Source organism: Podarcis muralis, chromosome 5, assembly GCF_964188315.1.
Source record: "Podarcis muralis chromosome 5, rPodMur119.hap1.1, whole genome shotgun sequence".
NCBI classification, from domain to species: Eukaryota; Metazoa; Chordata; class Lepidosauria; order Squamata; family Lacertidae; genus Podarcis; species Podarcis muralis.
Window position 1 is genome coordinate 28312932 of NC_135659.1, and position 22815 is coordinate 28335746.

A 22815-nucleotide genomic window follows, 5' to 3' on the forward strand; every position below is an offset into this window, starting at 1 on the left:
TTTCCCAGCAAAAGAGGTGCCGGAACTCCCCATGGACACCTCCCTCGTTCTCATAGAATGAGTGGCAGCCACCTAAGAGGTTTTGAAACCCACCTGAAAGGTGCCAGAACTGATTTCCTGTAAGTTCTGATTGAAAGCCCTAGCTTCACCCACTTTTGCTTCTGACCACTCCCTCCGCTGATAAGTGACCCCTGGAACATTGTCCTTGGGCTCAAAAGTTTTCTGGCCCCTGTTACAGAGGCACTGCTGCTTTTGCTGCAAATTTATCTGCTCATTTTTCCTTTCTCCTTTTGTAATTGTGGTGGCTGGTTTCAATTTGCGATGTTGCATCCCACCCTAGCATTGCCTTGCAATGAAAGGCAGGTTAGACACCGTTGCTTGTCTTTCTTTCTTTTATTAATAGAAATATATACAGCATACAAAGCACATTCAATATATTAGGAAACCACAGAAAAACAACCAGCCATGTATCACAGTAATAGGTTAGAAACATTTTCAGTAAATTAAAAAATAAAATAAAACTGTCCTGGTTGAATTCTGCCCTTCACTTGCTTCTAGACTGATGTCTCAACAAATTTGTTTTTTGGTGGGGTTTTTTGAAGAAGAGAAAAGTATTTCTAATTGGTTGTAATTCAGAGATGCACACAGCCTGGAATTTGGATGTTAAAGGGTTGCACGCAGATTGCATTCCTATCTGGTTTTCGCTAGCATGAGGCTGAGCGGAATCAACACACAGCATGTCTTAGTAGCTCCTAATTCTAATGCTTCATTTAAAGCATCCCACTTCTGTAGAGTGACAAAATACATTTCAAAATAGGTTTTTTAAAAATCCATTATGAAAGATTAAAATATTCCATTGTTATAGTGAAAGCATCCCAAACTCTTAAAAGCCTATTGTCAGATGTAATTTGAAAGCAGGAACACTCTCTCCACCCTCCCCACATGAGATGAAAATTAATTCAACTTTCTATACGTAACATTGCATATAAACAGCAGTTTAGCCTGATGCACATTTTTGGAACTCGTGTTTTTAAAAATTCATGACAACAGGGATTCCACAGATCCAGAGATCTTAACAATGAAGCAAAAGTAAGGTGAATACCACTTCGGGTGTACAAAGATCTTTATTCAGTGCAACTATTTACAATATTGAAATGTCAGTATAAGGAAGCAAAAGCTGGTTGCAGCTTCTTTAGCTGCTGGTATAGATTGTAAAAGCAAAAGGTTTGCAATAACCACATTTAGTATTGACAGTATTTGGAATAAGTGCTCAGGATACGATGTGTTTTGTTCTCAATACAGCCCTGCTAGGGAGACAGAGGCAGGGACTGGTCCAAGGAAGGTTCATGACTGCGTGGGTTTGCACCGAGGTATCCCTGATCCCAATCTGATTCACAATCCACTGTGCTGCAATGGTCATCTGTCAATAGTTGACTGTGCACATTTCACAACATATTAAAACAGAGACAGCATAGGCTGAGCATTGCCCCCCAGAGAACACAATTCTGCCTTTCCACTTGCTGAATCAAACTCCTCCTCCCTCCCCCCGCTTCTTGTCTATTTGCTCCTCTGCCTCTGCACCAGAGGCTCCTCCATTTCTCATCATCGTTCCCTCTGCTTCCTATTATTTCTGCCTTAAATCAATTTGTGTTAAACAATCACCATTGCCCATGACAACTCCACTTTATTTCTGTCTCTCTTCTGCTCATTTGGAAGCAGACTTTGTGGTGCCATCCTAACAAATGAGAGTTATTTAAAGAGTGGCCCAGTTCCCCTTTTTAAAAACAACAACAACACCATGATGCTTTGATCCTGCAGCCCGATAAGCCAACCAGCCTGCCCACACCCCCAGATGATCAGTCACAGTAAAGTATGACTAGCATAGCTAGTTCACATAGCCTAGCAGAGTGCTATGTAAACAAACCAGAGATGCTGGTGAAACATCATGCAATAGGGGGGGCAGATGGGGCTGGTTCTACTACTAGATAAACTGAAGGGTGCTTTGAGAGTGGCTGGGCAGGAGACACAATACATCTGATCCATTGGGCAGAATCTACCATGAAGTTACGCTTCAGTGTCATTGAGTCTTGGACTCTCTCAAAAGCTCCATCATCTCATCCCTGACCTTTAAACAAAACTGGAGACTCCAGAAACCAAATCTGGGATTTTGTGTGTGTGCAAAGCATGTGTTCTTCCATTCTGCTGCGACCCTTCCCACAGTTCCTGTTTGGTTGTGTTTGCCACATTGCTTATTGGCAAAGTGGGAGTCATTTACATTTGTCTTCGTCAGGAGCCACCCAAAATCCTGAGCCAGCTCGAAACCTGGCCAGGGTGCCCTTTGTTCTATGCTGCTTAAAAGGCATAGAGGGTGTAACCTGGTGCAGAACAAAAGCACCAGCTTGTGAAGCTCTCATCCTGTGGACAGGATGCAAGTCAAATAAGCACCTGCCCAGTCAGAGCTGAAGAAACTCACTTTGCATGGCACCTTTGGACCAGACTGTCGTCATGCCCTTACAGTGGTGCAGCTGAATGTATACTTCTCCTAGGGAGCAGGCCTGAATGCACAATTTTGAGCCAGTGCAGAATTTTGGATTTGTCACAAATGTTTAAAGCAAATTTCTAGCCCTTATGGATTCAGAGATAAAGCTGAAAACATCTGGGTTGATCTCTCACAAGCCACCATCAGGTATGGAACTTGGGGTCCCTTCCAACTCTATGATTCTACTACTCAAGGTGTTCCAGTGCTTTGTGTGAATGAATGAATAAATCAATTTATTTCGATCACTGCCCAGAACGAGTGCCTCGTGTTTCTTCCAGGAGCTAATAGAAACATGCTAAAACATAGAAAAACACAGATGTTCACAAATGCACTTACTTTTTCTAATTAATTTTCATTGCGGAATTTGGTTTTTCTCCATGCAGAAATCAGGTGGGGAGGATTGCAAGTTTGCGTATTTTCCTGCTTATTGCATTGTCAGTGCAATGTCTCTCAGGATCAAGGCATCAAAGTCCGAAACACAGCAGGTTAGTTCTCCGTTTTTGCATCCTTCTCTTCTCACCAGGGGAAAAAAATCACCTCTTGTCTTTCCCAACCGCCCCCCCATCTCATCTTACAGCTCCTGCTCTCCATCATCCCCTTTCAGCCCCACCTGAGGTTATTGCCCTATCATGGGCTCACCAGAATAGTCTTCATAAGCTCCTAGTTGTGAACATCTCTGCAAACTGGCTCCAAGTGTGGAACTTCAGAACCCTGAATGAACTGACTGATGAACGCTAGATTGGTTTGAAAATTCCCTTGATGATTTAGAAGTGGTGAAGGTGGTGTGTTTACTGGGGCCTTCTCCCATTGTGGAACTTGTGCTGTTGGCTTCAGAAGATCAGGGAGGCATCCTATTGGCTGCAAGAAAACACAGGCTAAAGATTTGTGCAACGCATGCATTTATTTGTTTGTTATTCACCCCACATCTGGCATTCAGTTTAGAAAAGCTAAGTCAATAAGTTCTTTCAGATATGATCTTAAATCTTGTCTTTTTCAACTCAGGTCTACTCATATTGATCTGGTGTTTCTTGCATTACTTCCCCCCTCCCTTTCTCAATAGCAGGGGAAGCTTTCTTTTTCATTTTTTCTCCCCCGTTATTAGCTTACTACGTACTAAACTTTGCTTAGTCTTCAGCTAGATAGTGATGAATGCCACAGTATTATTAGTTTCGCTATTTATGCCTGTATTGGGGGGGGGGGGGGAGAAAAAAAGAATGAGAGCATGGGAAGAGGGGAGGGGGAATATCTGAAAATGTGCAGGGAATAAAATCCAGAAACTGCCAGCTTTTGTAGAGATGTATATTGATTTCATCACACTGTATGTGGAATTCAGGTATTGGGATCAGAATATGATTTTGTTAAAAGGAAAAGAAAAACACCTCTGTAAAAAAGCCAAGCAAACTGCAGAGAGAGAGAGAGAGAGAGAGAGAGAGAGAGAGAGAGAGAAGTATAATCACCCCTGGCTGTTGTAGGTCTGATAAACATCCATAGAACACATCACCACATGTGATTTCAAAAAGTCCACATGCCTTCATCTCCTGCACTGGCTTTTTAAAGAGGAAGCTGATAAACAAGAAGGTGTGTAGCAAGTTCTTCGGGAATCAGCCCGAAGCTAAGTCAAGAGATTCTGATTTTCCCCGCTTGTATCACAGAAAAATAATGCGTTGGTCACGCTACTTCTAAAAGGACAACACACACTTTTAGGATATCTGCCCAAATACACACAATATCTAGACAAAAAGCAAACTCTGTGTGTGTTACAGTGAATGCCCAGCATTTGGTTAATGTCAATGTTCAAAGCTGAATGTTGATAACATCTGGTGGGTTTTCTGAATATCTGGGCACACCAGCATATTTCCTCACTTTTCAGACACCCTCAGGCAGGGGGAGCACATCCCGTTTCACCGCCAGAGGCAAAACTGGAACATGTTGCCACTCCTGCTTAATGCTGCCCTGCCACGACACTGTTCTCATCTTACCTGTGTTGTGTGGTGGCACCTGAGAACTGCGGCACTGACTTCCGGTGAGATCTGATGAGATCTCACCAAAGTCTCATAAGAGCTCATGTACTCCATGAGACCAAGATGGGAAATGGTGCCACTGCTGTGCTGCTTCTCCGCTGTAGGAGGAGATAATGGGAAGGGTGGTGGAGGTGAGGTTGATGACACCTCTTGGGCTTCTGCCACTTGAGGCAGGTGCCTCACCCTGCCTCATCAGTGGGCCAGGCCTATCTCCAAGTGAACATGGTTAATTCCTATTTAGGCAACACTCACTGTTGATGCTGATAATCACCTAAACCTGGATGGGGAAACCTGTGGCCCTCCAGAATTTGTTGGACTAGAACTCCCATCATCCCCAACTCTTGGCCATGCTAGCTGGGGCTGATGGGAATCGGTGTCCAAGAAAATACAGAGGGCCACTGGGTCATCACATCTGACCCAAACCATGGTTTAGTTGAGAGGTAGACATCATGGTACTCTCCAGATGCTACAGCTCCCATCTTTTGTAACCGTTGGCCCTACTGGCTGGCGCTGAACATCTGCAGGTCACCACATTGCCCAGCCCTGGTTTAGTTATCAGGTTCAAGTCATGGTGAGTTTTAGGCTCATGTGATCCCAACTCGGTTCCTGGAGTGGAACAGAGCTCAGTCCTCCCTTAGGGGTGGGACAATTATTCAAAGTGGGAGTGGGGCTGGAAATTGTGAACACCACTGCCTTTATTAAAACAGCCCCCATTCAAAGTTCCCATTGAAAGCCACCAGCCATTTACCAAAGGCTCAGTGAAAACTGGTTTTACAGCCTGCCTGGAACAGAAAAAAGGTGTTATTGTGAAAGACCCAGCAAGCCACAGTCTAGGGTTGGTAAGCTGCTTTTGCCTTGGCAAGCCATGAGTCCTAGAGACCTGTGGGTTAAGCCCACCCAATAGCACAAAAGAGAGGAACTTGCTAAATGCCCTTACATTATTCCTTTTTACTGACAGATTGCCCCCACCTGCAAATGGTAGTCCAGCATTGTAAAGTTCCTCTTTCCTAGACATGAAAATCCATCTAGAAGGTTACGGCAGCTTTCCACATTTTATCACCTCCGTAATACTGTGTAACATTATTTATCTGTAGATTTAATGCAAGTTCAGTGATCTTTAGAGATTAACATTGAGAAGCGTGATATTAAAAAATACCCAGAGGCTTTCAGAAAGCTATTCGGAGTACAGAATTGCAGCCTCTTTTTTCCCCCTGTCCAGTTCCTTTGTCTGGGAAGTGGCGTGGATGGCATTAATAAATCAAAAATTTGTTTTCAGATTCGTATCAAGGGCTGTGAAATAGGGATGAAATTTATAATACCCTTCGATTCCATAATTGTTTCTATACATGAGAGAAATGTGGAATCCTCACCACAATCACATCCCCTGCACCCTGTTTGCTCAGGGCAACTTCCTTTTGATCCTTTAGTGTTTGGTACCATCACTGGAGATCACAGCTCTAGTTCATTTAGAAGAGACTTGTGCACAATGTAAGGCCTGCATCCTGATCACAACACTCTCTCACTCCACTTGCTACCCTCTGGAAGTGACGTAGCATGGGTTGCCAGTGCCTGGGGCCACACAGGAGGCAGAAGTGGTAAGGAGGGAAATGAACGGAGTACACATGCACATTGAACTGCCTAATGCATCACCCAGGAGGTCACAGCCGCAGAGATAGGAAGAGTCATTCCATTGACTGGAGATAACACTTCCTGGTTAGCATAGAGAAGCCATTTCAAGAAAATTGCTTGCAAAAATGTGTACACATTTTCATGAGGACTTTAAAAAATAAAAACATCACAAACTGATGTGAAATTAGGACATCTGAAAAGATTGGAAAAGCAAGAAAATGAAACGGACAGATTCCCTAATTTCTCATATATCATTAATCAAAAAAGCACAACTGTTTCATGACTACGCTTCAATCTAAATGAATAACATAAACCAGATTGAGAAGAGGCTATAGCAACATGAAATGGGAGTGGGTAGGTGGGTGGGTGGGTGGGTGTCTGATGAGTGGGATTAAGACAGTGAACTTTAATGCAATAGTAGGGGTTAAACAAAAGCTATTTAGTGGTCTAGAAGAAAATGTCTTCTTATTCTTGCTGATTCTCCCCCCCCCCCCCCGCCCAGTGCATCATTTAAGAAGATCATAATTATATATATTTTTAATCTCACCATACTTCAACTGGTTGCAGCCTGAGTGCCCCCCTGGAATTAAATCTTTTACATTAAAAAAAGAAAAGCAATCTCATATTAGAGCTGTCAATCCCACCGTGATATTAAGATATATTTAAAGACATTCATTTTCATGGTGCTGCATGCTAAGCTTCTATTGCTGTCCTCTAATTCTTCACAAGGTGTGACAGCCTTGTGTTTCGGTGGTGCTTAGCAAGCTGCACTTGAATTGCGTTTCTCGTTTGCTCAAATCTATCACGGTTTGCTCTGTGCAATGTGGAAGGAGCCATGTGAGCTGGCCAAGAGGAACAGAGGCAGAGGACAAATCTGTGTGAAGAACAGCAGGCTGCACCTCTTCTCCGCCACCGCCACATCAATCTGTGTTTGCCTTAGACAATTGCCGATGGGAACTGGACTGGCTCAATGAGCCAGAGGGCCGAGGCAGGGAATCATCTTTTTGAGAAGTGATTTATGAAAATTGAGTAAATGCAATTGTGACAGCAATTTCCCCACTTCTTGTGAAATGATACTTAGATGGACTGACTCTTCAAAGTTAGTGGGGAGGTATCAATAAAAAAAATCAAGTCAGCTGCATAAAGTGAAAGGTACTGAATCAAAGACACTTTGATCACTATTTCTCTGTTTTCCCAGCCTCTTGATGAGCCTTGCCTTCTTACTTTTAAGATCACTACGACATGCGCTGCTAAGAAGGTATTTTTTTAATCTTCAGTGCATGAAGGACATAAGAAGAGCCTGTTGGATCAGGTCAATGGCTAGCATACCCTCCAACATTTCTCCAATGAAAATAGGAAGATCCTTTCCAACATCCTGCTCTCTCAATGGCCAACCAGATGGCTACAGGATGTGCAAAAAAAAAAAGGACCTGAGCATGACAGCACTCTCTCCACTTGTGATTTCCAGCTATTGGCATCCATAGGCATAGTGATGATGACGATGATGATGAAGAAGAAGATGTTAATTTATTTATACCACACCCATCTGGCTGGGTTTCCCCAGCCATTCTGGGCAGCTCCCACAGGAATATTAAAAACATGATAAAAGATCAAACATTAAAAACTTCCCTAAACAGGGCTGCTTTCAGATGTCTTCTAAAAGTCTGATAGTTGTTTATTTCCTTGACATTTGATGGGAGGGCATTCCACAATGCAGGAGCTACTACTGAGAAGGCCCTCTGCCCGGTTCCCTGTAACATCACCTTGCAGTGAGGGAAGCACCAGAAGGCCTTCGGAGCTGGACATCAGTGTCCAGGCTGAACGATGGGGGTGGACACCCTCCTTCAGGTATACAGTGGTACCTCAGGTTAAGAACCTAATTCGTTCTGGAGGTCCATTCTTAAGCTGAAACTGTTCTTCACCTGAGATACCACTTTAGCTAATGGGGCCTCCCGCTGCCACTGTGCTGCCACCGCATGATTTCTGTTCTCATCCTGAAGCAAAGTTCTTAACCCGAGGTACTATTTCTGGGTTAGCGGAATCTGTAACCTGAAGCGTCTGTAACCTGAAGCGTCTGTAACCCAAGGTACCACTGCACTGGGCCGAGGCTGTTTAGGGCTTTAAAAGTCAGCACCAACACTTTGAATTGTGCTTGGAAATGTACTGGGAGCCAATGTAGGTCTTTCAGGACCGGTGTTATATGGTCTCAGCGGCCCCTCCATAGTGACTCTGATAGAGGAGGAAGAAGATAGCAGTTGTGGGCAGGAGCCATTGATAACCCTAAATATGTCCAGGGCTTTTTTTCAGCTGGAACTCCATGCATCACAATTCCGGCACCTCTCAGATGGGTGCCATAGCAATTATAAGAGAACAAGCGAGGCGTTCATGATGAGTTCTGGCACCTCTTTTTCTAGAAAAAAAAGCACCGAATTTGTCCAATCCTCTTTTGAAGCCATCCAAGTTGGTGGCCATCACTTCTTGTGGGAGCAAATTCCATAGTCTTAACGATGTGCTGTGTGAGAAGGACTTTCTTTTGTCCGTCTTAAGTCTTCCAACACTCAGCTTCAATGGATGTCTACAAGTTCTGGTGTTATGAGGGTGCGAGAGAACATTTTCTCTGTTCAGTTTGTCTGCACCATTCATGCGTTTCTACACCAGTTACAACTGCAACAAAGAAACCAGTACTATAATGGTAAAATGTATACATTGATCAAGGCATTAAAAAGTGGCGCTTATGAGTCCTTATGGTTGCAAAGAGACTTGTGCTTTAAGGTTGGATAGGTGAAGACCCACCATCCATTCCTCAGTTGTCCTTCCACAGTTGAACATCTATCTTAATAATGAACAATCTCATTTGGATACCAATTTGGGTGTATAGTAATGTCTATGTTTAAAGTAAGATTGGTGGATTATTCTTATTGTTCATGGGAAATGATGCTGTCTCCTCTTTTCTGCTATATTTGCAATTAAAAATTAGAAGAAAAGCACAGAATTAAATGAAGCCTTATAGGCTGCTTGGTAGTAGTCTAACCCTCTGTCTGAGGTGGCAAATCCAGAGCTAATTCCAACAGATATCTATTCTGCCTCTGCTTCAAGACCTCCAGCAAGGGAGAACACAGCACCAATGAGGGTGACTGATTCTATGGTGGACCTACTATCCAGAGGATTCATCTAATGTCCAGACCTGGAAGGGTGGGCATGCATGGGAGCCAAAATGGAGGAAGAGGAATTTTGTGTGTGGCTGAAAAGCAACATCTATGAACAAACCCACCATAATATTATTTATCATCATCACCAGTGCTTGGCTTATAATTTACAGGCCCAGATTCTTTGGGGAACATGAACAGCCTAAGATGTTCCATATCTATTCAAAATTATGGTCCTCAGATCTCCCTGATGTCCAGATCAGCTAATGATTAAATTCAGCCTCACAACCACAACATGTCATATATGCCATGCATCTACATGAAGGGGTCTTGCTTTTGATAGCTTCATTTTCTGAGTGCAGCAGCCTTAGTCTGTGCAGCATTTAGACAGTCAGGCCTTCAATCTGTTACCTGCAAAGGTATGAAAGTCTTAGGCAGCTTGTCAAGGATCCTTTAATTTGGGGGTGGGGGTGGTGGCCTTTTGATGTGGTTGGACTCCAACTCCCATCAGCCCCAGCCAGCATGAGAATGAAGGGCATTGTAGTCCAACAACCTCTGGAAGGTCACAGGTTCCCCATTCCTGCTTTAATTGAGGCCCTTTTCTCCCTTTTACTAGGCTCTGCCATTCTGAAAGTAGAAATTTCAAATGCTTTGGTTTGCGACAACTATATTTGTCTATATGCTGCGCCAGAATGATCATTGCCCAGCAGTATAGATTTCCAGCATCTTAGTGTTAGTTTTGTGTGTGTGTGTGGCAGTGGGATGGTGTTATAACAAGGCAACATCTGGGTAACTTTGTATTGTTTACAAGGACCAGCTCACCCTTGTAGCTTGCCCGCCTCTGAGCAATGGATCCACCATTCATTAATTATAATCTCAACAAATGCAGATAAAATTTAAGAAGGGGTGGCATATGAGGGTCTAAAGGTAAAGGTAAAGGGACCCCTGAGCATTAGGTCCAGTCATGACTGACTCTGGGGTTGTGGCACTCATCTCACTTTATTGGCCGAGGGAGCTGGCGTACAGCTTCCGGGTCATGTGGCCAACATGACTAAGCCGCTTCTGGCAAACCAGAGCAGCGCACGGAAACACCATTTACCTTCCCGTCGGAGCGGTACCTACATTACCTATTTGCACTTTGACGTGCTTTCGAACTGCTAGGTTGGCAGGAGCAGGGACCGAGCAATGGGAGCTCACCCCATCGCGGGGATTCGAACCGCCGACCTTCTGATCGGCAAGTCCTAGGCTCTATGGTTTAACCCACAGCACCACCCGCGGCCCTATGAGGAGTCTAGCTTACTCCTAATATCATCTCTCAGAACAGATTTCCCTGATTTATTTTATAAACTCTCTTGGGCATGGCTGTTCCAATAAGAAAGATGGAAACCACATCAAAGAAGGAGTAGACACAGCTAATTAAAATTAAAAAAACACCTTTAGACACAATCCAGATAAGTTAAGTGTTTTTAAGTCCCAACAATTTCAGTGGCAAAGATTTAAATATGTGCTTGACCCATGGAAATAAAACAGACCAAGTCCAGCATGGGAGCACCATCTAGTCAGATTTGTTTATTAAAAATGTCAATCATAATTCAGAAATGTGTCCACTGCAGTGCCCCATCTTTTTTGTGTGAGGCCCACAACATTCTGTGACCATTTTGTTTTAATTTTACTTAATCAAAGTGAAGGGGATTTTTCAAAATATACTTTTTGGGACGCTGTCCACAGCTATTATGCAGAAGTGCACGTCTAGCCAGATTTTAAAATAAGCAGACAGTGGTGAGGCTATATTGTCTGCAAGCTTTAATATTTTAGATGCGATACAACACAACCCATTACATGCAGATGGAATATGATGCCACTGTCACTAGGAAATCAATTAGAGAAGTATTGTGCAATGGCTAAAAATGCTCTAGCATCAAAAGGTCCAAAATTGCATGAGAATGACTTCTTGATTTTAGCCTGATCCTAAATAAGCTCATTTAGCAAGAATGTCCCGTGAACTCAGTCAAACTCACTTCCTAGCAAGGCAACTTAGGCTTGCTATCGCTGTCTTCTCAAGAAGTATTGTAGCACAGCAGAATGCCTCTTTACAGCACTGGGTTGACAAGTTCATGAATTTTTACTAGTTTTTCTGTACTTACAGTGTGTGTGTGTGTGCGCGCGCTACAGTGAATATCCAAAAGACATGGCTGTTGAGGCTCACCTGTGTATATTGGCAAATCCAGACACATTTGGGCAATGTCTGAAAACTCTTTACATCATGAATATTCATTGGTATATATCTAAAAAGAGGTCAAACACAAATCAGTTTTCTGATATATCTAAAAATGGGATTGTCAGTATTCACAAAAATGCCAACAGCCAATAGTCACTGTCCTATTTCAGACAATTATAGTAACATAAGGGTAGCCAGAGGACCCAAATCCAGCTCTGAAGAGCAGGGGCAGATATGCTGTGGCTAGACCACAATTCCCATCATTCCAGAAGACTGGTCATGGTGGCTGGAGCTGAAAGAAGCTGGAGTCCAACAACAATGGAAGGGCCATAGGTTCTTCATACTGCTTTAAAGGCTTCCCATCTTGTTGATGTTAGGCGTGGGCTTCCAGTACATTTCTGGGCCTAATCTAGAGTGCTAGTTTTAACCTATGAAACCTTCCATGGCTCTGGACCCCAGTTCCTTATGGAACACATATTTCCATATCAGCATACATGGAGCCTGAGCTCATCACTGGAAGACCTCCTCAAAGTGCCATCATAGAGAGTCTTTTCTGTGGTGGCCCCCTGTTTAATGGAACACTCTCCCCAAGGAAACTCACCTGGCACCTACATCTTCATCCTTTTTGCACCTGCTGAAGACTTTCCTCCCTCTCCCAGACATTTGACTGCTTTTCTGCTGCTTTGGAGAGTAGCTTTTCATTGGCTATTTTAACTGGTCAGTTTTTCTTGGGATTATACTGATGTTGTTGTGGGAGAAATAATTTTTTTTTTTAAAAAAACACCTCGGTGATACAATGCATTGTCACTTTTTTGGGGTGTTTTAAAAATGTTATGCACTTATTGTATTCATTTCTTATATTTTCATAGTAAGTTGTCTGGGGTCTCTTTTGTATATGGTGATGAATGGTAATCAAGATCTACTTTCTGACCACCTTTTTATGAATGCAGGCTAAGGCCACATTGTAACCAGGAAGGAAATGTAAAAAAAATGCATATCTTTAATATTGCAGTTGTAATATTTTGCCCAAGAGGGGTCAAAATCCAGAATCTATAATGAATAAACAATTCCTGTTCAATCACAAAAATGCGTCATATCATTATTCCGTTCTCACAACTGAAGAGTCACAGTCTAAATGTGAACACAGATCTCAATGGCCACTGATGGCTATTATTCAGAATTGATGAACTGAGGCTTTCAAGTGAAGCAGGAAGCAAAATGCAGTGTGAGATGTACCTCTCAATCACAGATCTCCTTCCATCACTGCCTCCTGCAAGTCACTGCATCAAATGTTCCTGCTAAGCTGATCTCCTGCTTTTGCTGGGTTTGTGATCAGAGGTCTCACTTTGGGTCCTGCCACAATGGCTTGCCCTTTTCGACGACCTACATTGATAGCAGTGGTGGTGAGGCATTTTTTCAGCACATATAGCAACTGCATCCAAGTTGCAGGAGCAAAATTGCATGACTTGTGGCCCACAAAGCCAAACAAAGCCTAGCAGCTATGTGCAGTCATACCTTGTGTTACATCCCGCAGCAACCCGGAAGTACCAGAACGGGTTACTTCTGGGTTTCGCTGCTTGCGCCTGCACAGAAGTGCCAAATCGCGCCGTGCACCTGCACAGACGCAGCACTTCGAGTTGCGGGCATTTCACATTACGGATGAGCCTCCAGAACGGATCCCATCTGTAACACGAGGTACCACTGTACTGGAGTCCACCAGGAGCTCAACAAACTGCCTGTCATTTCCCCCAAATTAATTTTAGAACGCTAAAAAAGAGGGCAGTTGTCAAGCAGGCCATGATATATGGTGAGCAATTCGTCCTCAGAATCTACTGGATGGCTCACAAGCCTGGCTGTGCACAGGTTACTATCATAGAGGCAACTGCCTGCCAAAATCCCAATTTGGCTGAGAGCTCATCAATATGTCACAGTCTCCATCCCTTTGCAGCAGGTTCCTCTCTTCTGACTGGCTTCCCTTCTCTACAGATTCCAAACTGACCTTCAGTAGCAAGATGCTCCTGATGTGAGGTTCTACCAATCATACTGTCACTTTTATTTTTACATTGGAATGTAGGAAGCTGGCAGGAGTCTTCCCCCATTTTACCTGGTGATAGTCTTACCTGGGATCAAACATGAGACCTTTTGCATGCAAAGCATTGGCTCTACCCTTGAGGTACAGCCCTTGTAATTTTCATTTGTCATTTCTATGTCCTGCCTTTCATCACAAGAGATATTGATGCTTCCCTTTCTTTTCAGGGCTTATGGTCCTGTGATGTGCTTAGAACACAGCAGGAATGGACAAAATATATCATAACATGTACCCCAGAGCCCAGCTGAGCCACTTGTGACTCTTCCAAGTTTTGGAACAGAGGAACGCAGGAAGCATTTGAGAATAGAAAGTCAAACTCTTGGCCAAACGAACTCAGTGTTGTCTAACTTGTAGCATCTCTCCAGAGTTTCAGACGGGGGACATTTGCAACCTTTTGCATGCCAAGCAGGTGCTCTGCTATTGAGCTACAGCCTTCTCCAAAAAGCAAGCTGAAGGTACCAGCTTTGGCTTCTCATACCATTGTGAAAGGGAAAGCCATACCTGGGGATGAACAACTCTGTCAGTTTCAGTTTCACTCAGTTTCTCATATTTCCAATCTTAAAATTGGTTCACCACCTTTCTGTACCTATTTCTCATAATACACACATTTTAAAGCTACTAATAACGCATTTGTGCTCATTTCCCCTTAATATGTGCATTTTTTGGTGCACACGCTTTGGACAGAGAACTGCTTTGCAACATTCAGAGAAGTGCAAATCTTGACGGATAGCTGGAATTTGGTCTGTGCTATATTAGAAAGTGCAAATTAACAATGCTCCTGTTAAAATGCAAACTGAATCGAATTTATCCCCCCTTCCTAGTCACACTTGATGCAACCTGGTCTTCTGTTGCATTTTTAAAGGCAATGCCAGCTCAATGCTAATCTGAAGGGGACCTCAAATGGCACTTCCCTGATGAAGAAACAGGAAACAGGAAACACTGTAAACAGTTCTGCTTCACCATTGAGACCTCAATTCCTGACATCACCTCTCTGTTTCCTCACACAGTGCTCCCAGAAGCAGGTTGTGCCACTGAGAGCCAGTGTGGTGTAGTGGTTAAGAGCGGTAGTCTCGTAATCTGGTGAACTGGGTTCGCGTCTCTGCTCCTCCACATGCAGCTGCTGGGTGACCTTGGGCCAGTCACACTTCTTTGAAGTCTCTCAGCCCCACTCACCTCACAGAGCGTTTGTTGTGGGGGAGGAAGGGAAAGGAGAATGTTAGCCACTTTGAGACTCCTTCGGGTAGTGATAAAACAGGATATCAAATCCAAATTCCTCCTCCTCTTCTTCTTCTTCTTCTTCTTCTTCTTATGGCAATGCCAAATCTGCTTAAAGTCCCAGAGGCTAAATTTCTCACAGGAAGGACTATATTAGTCATTCCAGCTCAGCATTGTCTGCACTGACCACTAGATGTTCTCCAGGGTTTTCAGGCAAGAGGCCTTCCAAGAGCTGTCTGGAGATACCAGGAATTCTGGAACCTTCCACATGCAAAGCAGCAGCGGTGGTCAGCGGCACAGTGGTGCTTCCCTGAGCTCCCACCACCAGTGTTGCTGCAGATTACCAGGGAGGAGGAGAGGAGGGGTGAGGCAGTGGGGAGGTAAAAGGTCCCCTGACCATTAGGTCCAGTTGTGGCCAACTCTGGAGTTCTGGCGCTCATCTCACTTTATTGGCCGAGGGAGCTTCCGGGTCATGTGGCCAGCATGACTAAGCCGCTTCTGGCGAACCAGAGCAGCACACGGAAACGCCGTTTACCTTCCCACTGGAGCGGTACCTATTTATCTACTTGCACTTTGACGTGCTTTCGAACTGCTAGGTTGGCAGGAGCAGGGACCAAGCAACGGGAGCTCACTCCGTCGTGGGGATTTGAACCGCCGACCTTCTGATCAGCAAGCCCTAGGCTCTGTGGTTTAACCCACAATGCTACCCGTGTCCCTAGTGGGGAGGTTGGCATGGTGCAAATGCTCTGGTGGAGCCAATCCTGTGCGCCCAGCGGTGCCTCTACACCATGCTGACCCCTCCCCACCCTGGTAATCTGCAGTGATGCTGGTGATGGGTAAGCAGTGCCGCACCACCACTGCTGAGAAGCTCTGAGCTATGGCCACTGAGCTATGGCCCTCCATGTTTCGCGCTATAGAGGAAGAGATGCGCTTGTGGGATTTCCTTGCCTCATCTTTCAAAATGACCTGCACCTTGATGGGAATGGGGGTGGGGCTGTCATTTGTTGCTCTGCTTCAGGAAGCAAAGCAGTGGCCTCACCACTGAGCCATGACCCTTCACCTAACGCTGAAGGCAAAGAAGAAAGTCTTTGTTCATTAGGCAAACGTTAATATTTCTATTTACAACTGGACTGGAAATGCTGGAAAGTGATTCTTTTTCTTTTCTTTTTTTCATTTCATGAATTTTGAATGTTATCAGAAAGGTACTCTGAATTAGGAAGTCACTGCTCAAATCCCAGGGAAAGCGATGCACGCCAATAAACGATTTTAGCATGTTGTAGGTGTCTTTTGTTTCCGTCGCACAAACACCCATCTACCGAGCTTTGTGCTTTTGCCTTTAATGAAATGATTAGCCCCATCAGGCTGGTGACCTGCTACAATTAAAAAAATGATGGGATTCTGTTCCCCACCCCCCAAATTCAAATTCCCACCACTTATGAAACAGAAGCACTTCATCTTCAAATGTTAACATGTCATACTAATGATAAATCTTTTCTGCTCTGGGGGAAAAAAAGAACACTTCACTTCTTTCACATCAGTTACTAGCTGGAATATTGGAAGCTTGAATTATATTTTCGCAACATGATTTTGAGGGCCACTTCATGCATTACGTTTGATGACATGGAGATGATTAATCTCAGAGCTGGACAAGGAGCCTGCTTTGGGGCTAACTAAATGCTAAGCATAAATGTGTGCAAGAGAAACTCCTTTTTTTCTTTTCAGGAAAATCACCCTAGGGAGGGGGGATTTTGAGTGGAGAAATGGCAAAGGAGGTACTTAACCCATTCCACACCCGTATTTTCTCTACGTCATGCTTCTCCCTTTATGGATCAAAATGTATGTTGAATCATTTGGGACAGAGAAATTGTGGGCAGGGAGAGGATTAAGAACTCCGTTTCCCTCCCAATACTACTTTTCCACTTTGAGCCACCACTTCTCCAAGTTGTACAAAGGCCAGAGAAGAATGGTGTCAGGGTTGTGTGTAATGTGTCATTTGCCCCTCCGAAATGGAGGAAAACAGCATTGCTTGTGGCTTTCTCAATCAATGAAAATAAATTGGGAACCTTTGAGTGGCTTCCTGCTGCATGCACTTCCATTGTCATTCATAGATTTCAAGATACAGGGAAGCAAGGCAACTGATTAAACTAAGTTGCCTTAAAAAAAGAGAGAGAGTATTTGTTAACTAGGCATGTTTCACAACACATCTGTCTGTCTGTCTGTCTGTCCATTTGCCTTCCCTCAGGACCCACTTTGCCAACACAGACAGGGAAAGGTTGTACCTGAAAAGGGAAAGAGACTGCAAGGTAATTCAGCCTATTTGGGGAATCGGTAACCTTTGAGGAAAGTCCTCAAACACTGTCTTGGATATCAGTGCCTTTGTGAGATCAGTACTCATCACACAATTGGCTTGCAAAAAAAACAAACAGACACGTTCTAGATAACAGGGATGGGGGAGAAAATTCTGTTCAGTTTGCAGTTTAAGGCAAACCTTCCTAATCTGCACTTTTTGGAACAATGCAGGAACTAGCATGCAGTTGCCATTCAAAACTTGCACTTCAACAAATGTTGAGATGCAATTGTCTAACAAAAAAGTGTACAACAATGCATATTATATATAGAAACCTATATATATATATATATATATATATATATATATATATATATATAATGCATATATAGAAACCTACGTGTGTGTGTGTGTGTGTGTGTGTGTGGCAAAATTGCATGTGTTAGGAGAAATGCGCACTAAATGCTGAAGGACTTGTTTGTTTCCTTTAATTGCAAAGCAGTGCAGAAATGTGGTGAATTAAACTGAAGATTGGAAAAAAGAGGAAGCAAAATAATGGTCAGATTCGTGCCTCCTGGGTAGATAAGGCATTAAGTGAAATGAAAGTGAGGCTACCATGGGATGGAGTGGGTAGCTAAGAAAGAAAAATGTGGAGAAATTGGGGGCATACATTTGTCCATATCCTGAACTACAGCACATATTTATAGCCACTTTTTCATAAACATTCCCACCATTTGATGGGGAAATTGTAACCAGCCTGACTTGCCCTCTGTTGTGCCAGCTGGTCCTTTCTTATGACTGATGAAGTCCTAATTTCATTACAGTGGTACCTCAGGTTAAGAACTTAATTTGTTCTGGAGGTCCATTCTTAACCTGAAAGGGTTCTTAACCTGAGGTACCACTTTAGCTAATGGGGCCTCCCGTTGCCACTGCGCCGTCGGAGCACGATTTCTGTTCTCGTCCTGAAGCAAAGTTAACCCAAGGTACTATTAACCCAAGGTACTATTTCTGGGTTAGCGGAGTCTGTAACCTGAAGCATCTGTAACCTGAAGCATCTGTAACCCGAGGTACCACTGTCCAAGTTTCCCACTCCACATTTGAGTCTGCGCTCTCTAGCTCTGGAGTCACCTCAATACTATTTTTCAACAGGAACTTTTACTACGCATGATTGTAGTAGGTTGAATCCAGCAATAAACTCCCACTAAAATTGACAGTGGCTGAGAATAGTAGACCTAGGTGAGGACTGCAAGTTATTTAACAAAGCCCTTGCACCAATAATATACTATGGCGAATGGGATTATAAAGGCCTAACATGAAGGCAAAATGCCTTCTGTATTTTGTTAGTTAGGGAGTGGCATCTCTTTTTTTCCAGACAGAGGCTCTGAAAGTCAGGTAGAAGTTCCACTGTTGCAGCTTCCAAAAGGGTGTCTGTTTGATTTCTGCCTGTCATTGAGCTATTCAAAGCAGCGTGCATGCACACGAAAGCTCATACTAATAACAAACTTAGTTGGTCTCTAAGGTGCTACTGGAAGGAATTTTTTTATTTTGTTTCAACCTCTAAAAAGGTAAAAGATGGCAAAAGCCCTAGATGTAAACAACTGTTGCCCTCTTAATCCTTTACAGCCTTCGTTGCACTGTGGCAGCATTCAAAACCACTTAAATCATATCAAATTTGTATTCAGCCCAGACCCTTTAAACGTCCCTATATTCCAGGGACGTCCCTGATTTAGAGAAAATGTCTCGGTTTCTGATTTGATCCCAGAATGTCCTGCTTTTCCTTAGGATGTCCCTTTTTTCACTGGAGAAATGTTAGAGGGTATGGAGTTATCCAACTCCAGAACTGTCTGAAGGCAATCCTGTATAGGGAAGGTTTTTTATGTTTAATGTTTCATTATGTTTTTATATATGTTGGAAGCCGTCCAGAGTAGCTGGGCAACCCGGTAAGATGTGTGGGGTATAAATAGTAAAACTATCATTATAGAATGGGAAGTCCCCACTTTCATCGGAGAAATGTTGGAGGATATGCCTAAATGGCCTTGGCCCAGTATACCTGAAGGAGCATCTCCACCCCCACCGTTCAGCTAGGATGCTGAGGGCCAGTGCCAAGGACCTTCTGGCGGTTCCCTCATTGCGAGAAGCAAAGCTACAGGGAACCAGGCAGAGGGCCTTCTCGGTAGTGGCACCCGCCCTGTGGAATGCCCTCCCACCAGATGTCAAAGAGATAAACAACTACCTGATGTTCCAAAGACATCTGAAGGCAGCCCTGTTCAGGGAAGTTTTTAATGTGTGACATTTTAGTGTATTTTTGGTCTTAGTTGGAAGCTGCCCAGAGTGGCTGGGGAAACCCAGCCAGATGGGCGGGGTACAAATAATAAATTATTATTGTTATTATTCAGTGCTTCCCAAATAATGGAGTCAATAAGGTGAGCTGTGGGCAAATCATGGAGTCACTGAAAGAAAACTAAAGTCAACAGACAGCAGCAGCAAATGAGATAAAGCAGCAGCACTACCCTGTGAAAAAGCTCCAATTAAAGTGCCTGGGACAACTAAACAGATTTTAATGACTTGCCTGGTGCTAAGCAATGAGGTGGCCTGATGGGCTTCCTTCAGGAACATAGCTCATAACGCTACGGATAAAGCTCTGCCCCTAGCGTCACTACATCTTTCTTCTCCAAGAGAAGCTAAAACCTCTCAGGGGTCCACCCTAAAAACGGTGATGCGAGAAGCAGCTCTTACAGCTTGACACAAACGATAATGTTTCATAAAACAACAGGGCTGTTTTCCTAAGCACAGCACATTTAATTGGACATGGAATCCATATTTCCTTTTTTAGGGCTCCTGAAGGGTCTCCATGCCTTGGGCTGGAACTTGGGGCTCGTTGCCATGGAAGCATGTGAGATCATATCACCCTGCGGCAAAGGTTTCCTGTTTCAGCTGCACTTTATTAGGTATTGCTTACAGGGGAAGAAAAACCTGCACCATAACAGCATCATCACAGCACACGTGGTTTATTTGTTTGTTTGTTTTAACTGGAGTCCGGAGGTGGGGAACTTCTGGTCTGTGAGCTGAATGGGGCCCTCAGGACCATTAGCAGGCCTAAATTTTGGGGGCCCTCAAGCTTGAACTGTTATGGGGCCCCTTCGCAACCAGCAACGAGGTCTGGGTAACCACTGTTATCTTCTTCAGTGGGGTTGTTCCACGCAGTGCTATCTTTCTAGAAAAAAATGGTGCTGGAACTAAACATGAACACTTCCCTCAGTCGCTTAGAAGAGCAATGAGAGTTCTAGCTGAGAAAAAAGCCCTGGTTCCACGACAGATCACCACACGTTCTCCAACTTCTCCAACACCACACAGATCACCAACTTCTGTGCTACTGACGCTAACTTTGGGATTGTTGAAATACATGCAACAACAACAAAAATAATCGATTTGTGTTGCGCAACCCAAACTGGGTCTACTAGACCCAAACATTTTAAGCAATGTGGACTATAGTCACTTCTGGGCCCCTCTGGGATTAGAGGCCTTGAAGCTTCAACTTTATTAGTTTCATAGTAGATTTATCCCTGCTCAGGACTCTTCCACAAACCATGCCCCTCAAGGGCCCTTCCCCATGTCATCCTTGAGTATTTTGACCTAGCTGGAGTGTTGTTGTTTTTGAGCTCTGGTGATGCCTCTCTCACCTGCCTGGATGAAGAACGGAGAGAGATACACATGTGGAAATGTGAGCCTACTGTACCTGTGGCATGTGAGCCTACTGTACAAAGGTTACCTATGTCGCTCTGTCCAGTATTGCTTCTTGCCCCACCCATCACTTCCATGCGGCCCCCAGAAGGGTTGCCCACAAAGGAATGAGGCCCTCGAGGTTGAAAAATGCCCCCCACCCCTGAAGAGGGTCACAACCTCCCTGAATTCAGTTCTGATCTTTTCTGCTCGTTTTAGAATAGAGTAGCTCCAAAATAAATATTGGACAACATTTGAGAAGTTCTGTTTGCACCACCAGATGATGGAAATCCAGGCAGAATTTGCTCCCATTTTCCAGGATAGCTCACCCTGGCACTTTGGGAACCTGTGACAAAACAAAGGTGTCTTTCCCAGCACAAGTGTTGCCCTGCTGGAGATAGGCCTGCTGCTGTTGTTGTTGTTGCAGAAGAAGGAGCTCTATACAACTCAGCTATATAACAACAGAAAGCTATACTAATCATTTCACTCTCTCTCTTTTCCCCCAGCAGTAATTTTAATTTAAGGCACTAGAGGAGATGCAATTTGGTACGATTTAAGAGCTGCATTTGTATCATTATTTCCACTCTCCTGAATCATTACTATTTCAGTAACAGCTTGGACGGAAGCCACAATCTGAGCAACTCTACCAAAACCCTCCTTATCGCCATGTGCGCACCCAGCCCCATCACTCATTCTACCACTGCGGGCACAATTGGTTAAATCCGTAAATAAGCTATTGATATACATCTTGGGGCTTGTACTAAAATCAACAGAGATACTTCAGATATAGCCAAACATAATTAAGGCGGCACTCCTCAGCATGCTTACTAAGACACAAGTCCTAGTGAATTCAGTAGGGCTTACTGCCAAGTTAATCATGTTTAGAAAGGGACTCTGCATCTGTCTGGCACCAGGAAAAAAAACATTTTTATTTTCAGGGGCATTTGGACAGTATCAATGATCCAACTTTTAGCGGCTGTTTCTGGGGTTTGTTCTAGGTAAAAGGTAAAGGTAAAGGACCCCTGGACAGTTAAGCCCAGTCAAAGGTGACTATGGGGTTGCAGAGCTCATCTCATTTTTCAGGCTGAGGGAGCCAGAGTTTGTCCACAGACTGCTTTCCGGGTCATGTGGCCAGCATGACTAAACTGCTTCTGGTGCATGGAGGACCGTGACAATTGCCAGAATGCACGGAAACACTGTTTACCTTCCCACCACAGCGGTACCTTTTTATCTACTTGCACTGGTGTGCTTTCAAACTGCTAGGTTGGCAGGAACTGGGACAGAGCAGCGGGAGCTCACCCCATCGTGCGGATCCAAGCCGCCAACCTTCTGATCAGCAAGCATTGGGTGTGGGGTGGATGTTCTGAGCTTTAGGTGATTTGGGGTGTATTTGCCTTGAATTTGGTGGGAATGTTTTATTATGTCGTTTTGTATATTACTTTTCTTGTAAATTGCTTTGGGATGTGTGAAGCGAGAAATATAGTCAATATACAAAACCAACTTTAACACTGAAATCCTATGCATGTTCCCCTGGGAAAAGCTCCATCTAGAAACATCTCACTGAGTTCTAATGGAAGGGCCATATCAGTGATCAGTGGTAGATAACAGATTTTGCATGTAGAAAGTCCCAGATTCCTTTACATGTATAATAGGGACAGGGGTTCCAAAGAAGATGACTAAATTATTTATATATGTGACAACAGCAGCTAGAATATTATATGCACAGAAATGGAAAAAAAATTAGAAGGTTCCAACAAAGGAGGGGCGGCTTTTGAAAGTAATGGACTGGGGAAAAATGGCAAAGCTGACAGTGAAATTAAGAGATCAAAATGATGAACTTTTTGTAGAAAAATGGAGGCTTTTCGTGGACTGTTTGAAAAAGCACTACAGCAAAATGAAATCACAGGCAGGATATGGATAAAAGCAGAAGAAGAAAAATGACAAAGTAATT

At 43.8% G+C, this 22815-nt stretch overlaps 1 long non-coding RNA gene across 1 annotated transcript in view; it reads right to left on the reverse strand.

Annotated features, from left to right (window-relative positions):
- Positions 1–378: 378 nt before the first annotated feature.
- Positions 379–22815, reverse strand: part of LOC114598747 (uncharacterized) — an 81672-nt gene continuing 59235 nt past the window's right edge. Inside the window, exon 5 of the long non-coding RNA XR_003707149.2 lies at positions 379–3397. This is a non-coding gene — a long non-coding RNA (uncharacterized LOC114598747). The remainder of the gene's footprint in view (positions 3398–22815) is intronic.